We start from the raw sequence: 12724 nt of genomic DNA, 5'->3' as shown, positions 1-12724 counted from the left end.
TTGCATGAATCGGTTGGTTCCGATTTTGAAAGGAAGTAGAAGGGTTTGTGCGGTTGTATTTTGAATTTTGATTATTTCCAAATTTCCTATTATTGTATTCTCGTTTGCGACAACCTTCAATAGTATGCCTTGCAATATCGGTACACTATAGAATTAGAGGGCCTAAACGCAGCAGATGTTATATTATTATTAGTGCCGTGTTGTAAGGCTGATCTATTTTGTGCATATGATGAGTGAGATGGGCGGAAACGCGCTTGATTCTGAGTGTTTGGAGTTTGCGCGTAATTAGTGTTTCGTCGTGTTAAGGCATTGACAATCTTTTCTTCCGATGTAGCGAAATTAATGGCGTCGTTCAAAGATTCAGGGTCACGGCATCGAACTACAGTTGACAACCTTGGATTACACCGACTACAAACGTGTGTAAGGCTAAATCTTTCATAGCTGCGATGCGGCCTGCCAGTTCGTCTTTTTTCTTCGTAGGGATAGTTATATTAATTTCTGATAATAATTTTGACAAACAAGACTCTATTCGTAATGCAAACTGGTTGACCGTTTCGTTGCTTAATTGACGACATTCTTGTAAATCAAAAAGCAGCGCAGCATAGTGCTTTTTATCACCGAATTGAGATTTTAAGAAATCTTCAAGCTGTTGCCAATTCTCAAATTCTTTAACACAACATGCAGTCTCTGCGCGTCCTTCTAATTGACTTACAATATACTTTAATAAAATGTCCTGTTGGTTTTGAGTAGCAAGCTCTACCGCATTCCTACAATTATTTAAAAATGCACTTAATTTTTCACGCTGGCCATCAAATTTATTTATAAATCTAATGAGTATATTTAAATCAACGTCTATGGCTGACCTATTCTTTGATTCACGTACAATAATATCTTCTTTAGGCATTGTCACTTAGGATATGGCTTAGACTAAACAATAGTGATAACGACGTTGCGACGGCTAGCGTTACTGAGAACTGATAAGGCGCTGCACTGATTTGTAAGTTGGTAATGTATGTTGCACAAAAGTAATTTAAAACTTACAGGGTGATGAATATCATTCTTAGATTCTTGAAAAAGAATATCGTCGGTATAGACGGTGCTGGGCTGAACTGGTCTGAACTGGGCTGACGATGAAAGGCCTGTTCCACTTAACACACAGTGGACGGATGGGGCTTGATACCACTTAACACTTTCACTGATACACTTATGCACTTTTAACACACAAGAGACGATTCCAGGATTTATAAAAAATCCCTTTTCGCTGCCACCAATGTTATACGACGTCCCGGTTTAAGAGTTTAAAAAAAACTATTTATTAAACACGAAGGATTTTATTAAAATTATTGGCTTAGAAAGGCCCGGTTTGAATGGTAAAATAGGACTGAATCATGGTTGAGAGATATTGCTAATCGCAGTTGAGTAAGAGAATGCAAGCTTGCTAGAATAAAGGTTGACACAGGGTGGTTTCTATGGTTTTTAAATATATAACAGTACGGTGTAGGAAAACATCGTGATAAAGCTGGCATATTCTATACGTAATTTTCTAAATCATATAATAGTTCTTCGATGTACAAATAAGATTTATGCGTATTCAATAAGGATTATAATATTTGCTGTCCCCAGTAAGGTCTGCAATACCCAAACCATTTATGGGAAATGAATGGATTTTTATTTGCTACACCAACATTAATACCTCCGATCAGAAAACGATTTCCGCAACCGCTTCGCTTGGGAATGGTAGAACATGGATGATGACATCTACAGCTTTGCCAAAATCGTAGTTTTACTTCACAACCAACATTGGTCGTAGATATCTATATATAACTATCTCGTTATAAAAGGAAGGTCATGTGTATTTTTTTTATAGAACAGCGGGCAAACGGGCAGGAGGCTCACCTGATGTTAAGTGATACCGCCGCCCATGGACAGTCTCAATTCCAGAGGGCTCGCGAGTGCGTTGCCGGCCTTTTAAGAATTGGTACGCTATATATACCAAGCTACTATGTGAATAAACTATATTACATACTATCCCAGTGTGTAGTTTGAATTAAGTGTGCCACGCCCATTATTACCATGTAGGCAGTATAGTACCTGGTCGTATAATGCAGTCTTTCACAGGATATTTACATTACTTACAAGTATCGTCACACTTAAAATGCAATAAAATTATACTATTATAATTTTAAAAAATCACTAGTGGACATTGCACTGTGTATACGATTAATTATAGATTATAGAAATAAACTTTCAACCATTCGATTGAGTTTTTACAGAATTTCATTAACTGTAAAAGAATTATTAATATCATTGTTATCTTTATTGGATATTTTTATTATTAATGGCTTCGAATCTCTTCGAATCAATCGTGACAGGGACAAGAAAAAGATGACGCGTAACGGAAAATGTGACGGTATTTTTTTTTCCAACGCCGATAAAGAAGTTTTACTTCAAAAATTATATATTACATATACGCATATGTACACGCGTTAGAAGCTATACTTTTTTGGCGTAAGTAACAGTAAAAAAAATACTGTTGGCCATAGTTAACTTCAGGGTATCGGTTTTTTTGTGACGGAGTGCGCGCGAATCGTAAAACTTTTCTGTCATCTTTTTTTCTTAGCGCGCTCAAAGAAGTATAACTTCAAAAAAAAAAGAAGAAGCAAGGAGAAAGGTTTCTTAAAAAACGTCTTAAATTGAAACGTCTTACCATCGCTTGGTGATCTAAGTCCTTTTCCATGAATCAACACTATCGAACATAATAACAATATTTTGCTAGGCATTATTTGAGCTGCTCATATTCATGGCTTACAGCCAGAATACTAAATCACAGCCAACTCGAACATTTTGAATGTAATTTTATTGAATGTGACAACATTAGCGTCCAATGCCCAACATATTAGTTTAGAAATTAGCTCTGATGAAATGTATGTTTTATCACATTGCTAATATCATTACCATTCAATAGTTTGTTATTTCTTGCGTAAAATAAACTGGACTATAACCAAAACGAAAAGACTAAAAATTAAACTACTTAAATTGGCATATCTGTTTATGTCTCATACTGACAAATTGTATATATTCTATGATAAAAAGAGGCAGAGTGCTTTAGTTCAACCGATAGTGTTTTGTGCGTAAAAATTAGAAGAACAGCTAAGAGTTGGTTAGTTTTAAGAAGAAAAGTATTTTATGTGTTTAAAATACATCCTCAAATGTGTTATATAGTCAGAAAAACTCAAAACAGTAGAATTTGAGCAAAAGAAATAGTAATTTTGAATTAAATTTAAATGTCAGTGGCAACATCCCCAATATGCATTGTCTATTTTCTTACCGTTCTGTTGTCATGTTTCTATAATATAATTATTAATTATCTGTAAAACTTTTGTAGTATACATCTTATACTATTTTTTACATATATACATAGTATTTTTTTGTTTTATAGCAGCTTAATATTGCAGCACTTTCCAAATTTAATTTTAATCACTTGTTTTAAAATATGTATTACTTTTTGAGAAATGTGAAACTTATTTCCCGCGAAAAATCAATCTGTCAATACGATGTATAAGAAATTAATCAAAATAATATATAATATTCATTAATTCGGATTTAAAATGAATAGATAGATAAAGCAACGAAGATATCACAATGGTGTTTTAACAGCATCGTGATTTACGGCGCCATAAAGTGCAAATTCCGTTACATGTATCCTTTGAATCACGTCTGATAACGTAAATACGACTTTTATATGGCTGTAAGAGATTGTGGGCTTATGTCTTTCTGGTAACAGATGTTATGATTCATCTATTTTTTCTGTAAATAGGTCACACTCGCTGATACAGATCATGTCGTTGTCTTGTTGGGAGTCCTTCTTAAGAGTTAAGAGATGAGTGTGGACGCTTAAGGGAAACGATATTGCTGCAAGAATGATGTCAAGGAAATTTCCCTAGAAATGGCACAAACAATACCAAGGCCTACGTGTAAATGTAGTATTCTACAAATTTTCTCTTTTTAATCTCAAACCTGGCAGTATACTTATTTACATATTAAGTGTATACTAAATGATTAAACTACCTTCATGGGTATACCTTATAAAGTTGTCGCATTTTGACTACACCAGTTTACTTATACAATTAATCAAACAAGATTATAACGCGTAAAGTTTTTATTTTTAATGATATTAAGATCGCGAAAATATTTTATATTTTTGTGTCTTTTACCTTGTTACCTCCCATAGAGATGGAGCAAAGCTGCAACTGTTTCATTATGCATTACTATTACATAAATGCTTAATGAATACCTTTCAATGCTGTACTATTATTATTTTAACGAGATTTTACCTCGTGTTACATAGACGTGGTGCACAGTTATTTCTGTGTTAAACAAATGACACCCAAAGTAAATTCTAAAGGCCGAAATCTTTTCCCTTCGCTGTAGCTTTTATTTGAAACACTAATTATAATAAACAAGATTATCTGACAAAGATTGACACAACGCTCAGTACTTCTGAAATAAAAGAAAAACAAAGGTCCAATCAGGGAAAAACAACAGTGATATCAAATTTCGTACGATTGCAATACGATACGTAAAAATAAATGTAAGTGTCGCTAAGGGCTGAAGCTCACAAAAATGTGTTGATTTTTTTAGTACTCTAATATAAACGATGTCTTACTTATTAAGTTTATGAGTATACTATATACAAATACTATATAGTATGTAAAAAACATTGGTTTTTAAGACAGCTGCGTGGCATAAGAGATCGTATCTATATAACATTTAATAATCGCTTTTGTTTTAGTTAGCGACTTTAGTTTTTATATGAGTTTATGGAGAACTCTAAATCTATCTCTCGCTAGTGACTATATAGGCCATAAAAGCTAAGACTATTACTGGATGTATTATATGCAAATCCAGTATTCAAAATGTGTTGATTGTTAAACAAAATGTATGTCACGTAATAACTGGACTGCAAAGCATTTGTTTGCCATTAGATTACGGCACGCTCGCACTGGGACGCCAATTAAACATCTAGGGCTGCGACCAGCAATAGGTGCTTAATAATAATTTACCGTCTGTTGTATCTTTCCACAACAATGATATACATAATGTTGTTAAATTAATATATTTTTAATCTAAATATTTTCATTACACTTATTATATTACATTTATTTGTAAGTCCTATAGGTATTCTTGAGTAGTCTAGATAAGAAAATATGATTTAAAACTCATCGTGTGTTTAAACAAGTGCATCAATAGAATTTTCTATGTCAATCGCACCTATGTGATGAAATAAATTATCGAAGAAACAAGCATGGTAGACCCGATAAGCCACACGGTCACAAAAGGATGGAGCTCATATACTTTGTAAAAACAGTCAATGACACGACCACTGAGCATTGTTTAATGAACAAAAACATCGCGAGGAAACTGGCATGAACGAAAATCAACATGTCGCACTCAGCTAGAATATACACAAACAAATGTAGCACACTAAAACCTAACAGTTCCAGAAAAGCTGATGATGATGATCTAAATTGAATCGCTCATAATCATATCGTGATTAATTCACATAATGTATTCATGTACTGAAGATATGGAAGCGATCCGTTTGCATATTAATTGCCTAATATTTATATGAATTAGAATAAGTTTATCTTAATTATGTAGGCTTTTAAGGTCACTTGATAAATTTATTAATACGTTAACTGAATTTGCTTATGCAATAAAAAACAATTGTGTTATCCCTCAGGTATGACCGTATGACACAGTTGAGGATACTTTTATTATTAATAGAGATCCAAAACATACAAAATATAGTTTGCCATATTTAATTAAAATTATAAAATCTTCTCTACTTTCGTTATGTCACGTTTTAGTTATATTATATAGCCAAGGAGGCAACTTTATAATACTTACTACACCACAAGATTACAAATCGAGTTATGGAGCTTTCATCTCAATAAACTAACCATGCCTCAACCAACGGATATAACATGAAAATAGTAAGAAATTTACTCACATAATCAAGTTACTATAAAATCTGTATATAATTTCACAATCTCTCGATGACGACGGCAAATCTAAATTATAATATTTGACTGTGTTTGATATGCGTTTAAATTTACGTCGAACTAAATTGAGATTCTTGGAGGTGGTTATTTAATACAAATGCTCAAAATTATATATAATAAATAGATGCAGACGTGACACAGCTTGGTGTAGAGAACTCACATTAGTTCACCCTACATAGTTGTACATATGATCACAGATGACGTCATGAACAAATTTTAATTATTCAAAGCTCATTTCATTGATCTGATTGCTTTAGTACCTATTAGTGTTAATAGTAGTGTAGTAAGTTCAACACAAACAATTCCTTTCGTGTAGCAAGATTCAATAGAAACACAATTTTTTATTATGAAGTTTATATTATTATTATTATTATAGCCTTTTAATGCCGAAACTAACTTTATATATTTGAACTTTAATATATTTTTACTCCAGTATATCTCGGAGTTCGGTTTGCCAAAAGGGCAAAGGCCTCCTCTAACCCTTTCCACTGTTCTCTATCTTTTGCGACTCTTCTCCAGTTGAAGCCTGCTGTTAGTTTCAGTTCGTCCTCCCATATTTTGCGTGATCAAACTATAAGTATTACTTAAATTCCTTTCCTTCAAAGATTATGTTTTTATCACACTATTTAAAAAATATACCCACTATAGCAGGACCTCGCACGTGATAAAATAGGGTATTAATGTGTGATGAAAAGTAAATGGATGATTATAATTGGACATTTGTTCAATTCACCGGAGATTTAACAAAAACAATGTTAAAGTAAACGTGTCGTTGATCTATACACAATCCCTCGTTTTAATGTAAATTGTGAAATTTATAAAATAAAGCCGTGAATTCGCATGCAAAATACTTTTCAGCGAAAAACTGAAACGAGCTCTGTTTTATTCAAAGGGGAAACTTTATAAACGTGACATGGATACAAATTAATTTACCGTCTGTTACACCGCATCGTAACATGTGGTATGCGATCGCTCTAAAATCCTGAAATCTTATATAACATCCTACGATGAAGCCGCATATATATATATATATAAATATAGATGATAGATCTATAAAAAACATGACGATATTATTTGATAATAGCTACTAAAGTATCATAACCAGTTTGTTCGCTTCTACGAACTATGCCCCCAGCCATTCAAGCAATTAACAAAATGACATGTTATCTATAATATAAAAATGAATCGCAAAGTGTGTTTTTTGTCTTTAGGTTCTCACTGTCCCTTTAGATTATTTTCCAATCAGGTTTGAACCCTAAGTTCGCCTCTTAGTTTGAAGCCCTCTAGCCGACATCCCAGTCAGGGTTCTAAATGGGTCACAGAAGGGCGGCCAAAGTTGGCCAAAGGCGGCCAGGGTGTCGGTTCTATTCAGAAGAATTCTTTGCTCCGACTATAAATTATCTAGGATCAAAAAACTGCTAGATTCCAAATCTTTTTGAAAGAACGAAATCTGTCGGGTCCGCTAGGTATCGAATAAAATATTTAAGTATGATTCGTATCTACATATAAAAAATATGATTTTCTATATTAATAATATGTTATGAAATGTTTTAAAATGCCATATCTGTTTGTTTAAATTTTATAACCAACACCATTTTTAGATGGTATTTACCTAATTATCAATAATAATTAAATTGTAATAATTAGAAATATAAACGAATTTAAAAAGTTTCCCGTGGCAGTGTACCTTTAACGCTGTCAGTATTTCCTCGATGAATACATGCTGCTTGCTTGCGCAATAGCGCAATATGTGCTTATTCGTAGAACGAGGAAATCGCTATATAATCGGTTTGTGGTACTGGTACTTTCAACCAGACGGCAACTTTAATCTTTAATTAGCACCATAAGTTTTGGAAATAAAATGACGGAATTTAAACACTGGGGTTTTATCTAAAAGACAGATAAAGATCTCTAATACTTTAAGGCATTTTTTTGTTGTATGTCCAAATTCTCATCGATGTCTGATTTATCAAAGTTTATAGTTAGACCTGTTGAATTAAAATCTAATAGAATCTAAGATCAGAAAGTACAACATGATCATAAAGATACTAGACGTTATTATTTTATTTTAAATCTTGTATACAAAAATTTCAACACTAATCATCCCAAACTCCTGGTTGATAACTAACTTCTGAAGACAGTTACTCAACTACTAGTTACGTAACTCTTGTGTGTAATTTTCATGGCTCTAACTAACACTGTAAAATATAGTTATATATTTTTGTTGTAATTCCAGAAGCCTTTTTCGAAATATTAGGCGCAATTGAAAATAGATTAAGATTCGTTGGAACATTACTAGGTATTATTGTAGAGTAAAAGCAAAAAGCTATAAGCAAAACTCAGTAGGTTTTCCCATGAGCCTGTACTGTTTCCAGTTATGCAAAGTGTACCTGATATGTGATTCCAATGGATAGGCGATGGAGATCTAGGTACCCCATTGTGTTCGTTTCTTATCTAGATTTTATTTTTAAATTCGGAAATATAGTTTGATGTTTGATGTGCCACATGCCTATCAGTGTTATTAAAGGCGAGTTGTAATTTTTGAAATAGGCCACATGTCAAGCTATCCATATAAAAAATATCAAATAAATACACTTAAAATAGGACAATAAAAATCTACTTGAAAAAAATAATTATACAAAAAAACTATGAAAAACGCAAACCAAAAAGATCAAATGGGAACATATTACATAAGGCATAAGCAGTATTATATATTTATTTATATTTGATAACAATATAATTATGTGTGCGCAGAGACGCAAACGCACTGTCTTTTCCTGTTAGAACGAGACATCAATAAAATTAACTCGGAGCTCCTGTAGATAAGAAAAAGACAAGTGAGTATTGTCAGTGATTCATATTGACCTCTCCGGTGCGGACGCAATGTGAGTACAAGTTAGGAATATAATTAACACTTGATTCAAATATATCATACGAAGATAAATCATCATCCTTTTGACTGGACTTTTATTGTAAAAATTCCTATATATACACGAATCATATTTGGTCCATGATTAATAAAATCCAGTTATAGATCTGCCGGTTTTTGTGTTCATTCAAATTTAACATTGATAGAAATCGTCAGCGAATCATTGGATTCAGTTTGTAAAGGATTGATATGCGTTCATACATAATAAAAAAAAAAAAAAAAAAAATTTATTGTTTCTCAAATTTTTAACATCATTAAATGAGTATGAGACAACCCCCGTAAGTAGTCAAGAGACACTTGTGTTGGGGTTGGCTCGCTACTTCCCTTAACTAAACAAACTTTAACTAAATCTAAATCTAAATTAACTTAATCTATGAATGTGTGAATGTGTGTGTATGTGTGCATGTGTGTGCTGTGTGTGAGCGAGTGTGCACGCTGTCAAGTTCATAATACGGCCCGTCTCAAACTAGCGAATTCGCACCAAAATGTGCTCAGTTTCCTCGTATGTTAGAGTTCTCAGCCACCCTGCTACAACCTTTTTACAATCATACAAAACTCTATGATGAAGTCGGAGTTTAGAGTTCAATTGGTTGTAAATATATGCAGACTGACTCACGTACTGACGGCTGGCAAAATTTGAATGGACCATTACGGAGCGGGCCACATTATCACTCCGTCTTCTATCCTGGCCAGCAGAATTAAAAGGAACACATTTATGCAGATATAAGGTGACATTTAAAAGATATAATTGCCTTACCGATAACAATCCACTTGATCTGTACAAGTTAACTGTGGGATAACTGTGGGATATACATAAATATCCTTGAGCTGTTTCCGGGTTATCTTACGCCTTGAATATATTATTTGAATTTAAATATTAAGGTAACAAATAATGCTTAACCTAAGTAAAATGTTTAAAAAATACAGACAGCAGGCGTTACTACATAATAAGGTTTTTAATAAAACTAGGAAAGGTTTCACCATAATTATTATATTTACCAAATTACTGATTACTTATCTTAAGTATGTACCGGCTTCGATCATTGTTTTAACATATTAGCGCATGATCCTGTGCTCTTGGACTATTCCTTAAATTATTAATGGAATATTCATATATATAATCTATGTATTTTATACCGTTCTAAGCATTGATATGGTTTAGATATGAGTTTTTTATATATTCGACATAGTTAATAATACGAACCCCAGATTTCTGTAGGCCTTTTTGCATACCATCTCTACATGTCGCGCGAAACCAAGATTCGTATCAAAATAAACTCCCAAATCCTTGACCTCTGAGACTTGAGCCACCATCGGTTTCTGTTTATTATCTACTACAATGGAGTTTTCACTAATCTTTTGGTGTTTCGTGTTTGTCACTTTAGGCACTATATCAGGACTGTCGGATATCGCCGACACGATGGGCGTTTCAACTTCCACATCGGCTCCTATATTATCGTTAACTATATCAGACTTTACATTATTATTAGAAATTATTGCGTTTTGAGGTTGCTCGGGGCTGGCCATCGCAGGCACTTCGTTACATTTTGGTACATGGTTTGTTTTGGCAGTCTCGCCGCTAGATGGCTCGTTGGCAGCTTGACTAAACATCCGTGTGAACTCTTCCACGATACTGTGCGAGTTGTCCTGTTGTCATATAACAATAGTCAATTATGTATAAATCAAAAACAAAATTACATTGTTGTTAAAAATATATGGATAGATTTTATATACTATGTGAATAAGTATTTTTTGATACATTTAAATATATAAGGCTAACTGTATTAACTGTTTAAAACGTTAAATTCCATTTTTATAATAATGAAATAGAAACACATACCGCTAGAGGCGTCTGCCTTTCACTCGAGTTCTCACTCACATTTTCCGATGCAAATAAATCTTCAGTAAATATATCTTGTCCTGTGAAAAACAATTATTTTATTTATGAAGAAGATTTACGGCTTATAACTAAATAAAAATAACTGTGTGTGACAATAAAAAAATTCTTCACGATACAAGAATTGTACAAACTTGGTGTGCACCAAAAATTACACAAAAAATATATTTAAAAAATTACCTCTTTTAAGACAGATAACATACAATTAATTTTTAACATAACTGCTAATCACTTTGACTTAGACCATAAAACAGGAAAAGTTACTGCTGAAATGAAAATTCTAGGCACAATTAAAAAGAAAGATAGATCAGAAGTGAAATTTGAGAAAGAAGGTACCTAAAGCAAACATTAAAGCAACCTAGAGAATATCTAGAAATCAATGGGCCGTCGGCCCAGATATTGCTGAATGGGAAGGATCGAATGATTTGTCGTCTGGTGGAGACTTACATGAGGTGTGAGTAGTTGTGAGTAACTTTAGCGAGTGAGAATTACTTACTAGTGACTGGGTTAATTATAGGCACCCGGCGCGAGGTACGTTTTGCAGGTGGAAGGTAGTTGCAAAATTATTTGCAATATCTTTACATGTAATATTTTGATTTTCAAATGAGTTCTGTATAGCTACGTCAATAGAAGCTTTAGTTTTTCCTGTTAATTGGTTTAAAATATCCCATAGATTTTTTATATTGTTCCTATTAGTTTCTGTATTGGTTCTTAGTGTTTTATTTTTAGTTTTATTTATTATTTTATTGACATAATTTCTGGTTTTATTATATTTTTGTTTGAGTATTAGGTTGTTTGGATCTTTTATATATTGAGTAAAAAGTTTATCTCTGTACTGACATGCTTTAATAATTCTATTATTAATCCAATGATTACTATTTCGTTGAGTGTTAGATTTAAGTTTAACTATATATTCTGATTCTTTATATGCTTGGGTTATGTTATTTTGTATGAAGTTGTATATGCCAATAGGACACTTCATTTCTATTGTAGGTTTCCAATCAATTTGCTCTAGAAGGGTCGCTAATTTATTTTTGTCTATAAATGTTTTATATGATGGAACATCCTGTAGCTGTGCTTTAGTGCAAGCGAGCACGATTGCTCGATGGTCCGCTAGTTTTGTGCCAACCGCTGCAGTGTATAGGTCGTGTGTTTGGGATCGAGCGTATATGTGGTCTATGCATGATTTTGTAACGATTCCTTTGTATCGTTCTACCCTAGTGTATGTTGTGATCCCAAGTTTATCTAATTTTAATATTTAAAGAAAATTATATAAAATGTAAGTCAAAACTGCAATTTTGAGTTGTTTAAAAATTAATTGAAAGTAAAATATTATTGAGTTAAATTGTGTTATTGATAATAGCTGAGTTTAATCATCCGACGTTTGTCGTTCGTTTTTGCCGCGCACCACCACTATGTGGAACCAGCTAGACACTGAAGTATTTCCAAAGCAATTCCTTCTTCTTCTTCTTGGGGTTCTTCAAGAAAAGAGTGTACCAAAAGCCAGCACGAAGCGCGAACCCTCTGGAATTAATAGTGGCAATCGACGACGGTATTACTTAACATCAACAGGACCCGTTAGACCCCTGCTCTATAAAAAAATGCTGACTGGCATAGTACGTTATAGGGGCTTTGCCTTGGTTTGATCAATATTTATTTTACATTTTCTATAGCCACTACTTATGTTAAATGCATTTAAATTCTTATTAATCGTATTCATTATTTCAGTGTATCGGTAGGGAGATACAGAACATGTTAAGTTTCCTGGGTCCCGTGGTTGGAATGACTGCGCCCACATTACATCTGGGAATGCTGTTCTCGACGAGTTGCTGG

At 33.2% G+C, this 12724-nt stretch overlaps 1 long non-coding RNA gene across 1 annotated transcript; it reads right to left on the bottom strand.

Annotated features, from left to right (window-relative positions):
- Nucleotides 1-10307: 10307 nt before the first annotated feature.
- LOC123690493 lies at nt 10308-11441 on the bottom strand. Its single transcript, XR_006751114.1, has 3 exons — nt 11388-11441; nt 10835-10914; nt 10308-10641 (listed from the first exon to the last, which is right to left on the bottom strand). It is a non-coding gene; the product is annotated as an uncharacterized LOC123690493 (long non-coding RNA).
- Nucleotides 11442-12724: the final 1283 nt, after the last annotated feature.

The sequence above is a fragment of the Pieris rapae genome, chromosome W (assembly GCF_905147795.1).
Source record: "Pieris rapae chromosome W, ilPieRapa1.1, whole genome shotgun sequence".
Taxonomy (NCBI): domain Eukaryota; kingdom Metazoa; phylum Arthropoda; class Insecta; order Lepidoptera; family Pieridae; genus Pieris; species Pieris rapae.
The sequence above is the reverse complement of the archived record's forward strand: the minus strand, read 5'-3'. Positions and strand labels throughout refer to the sequence as shown.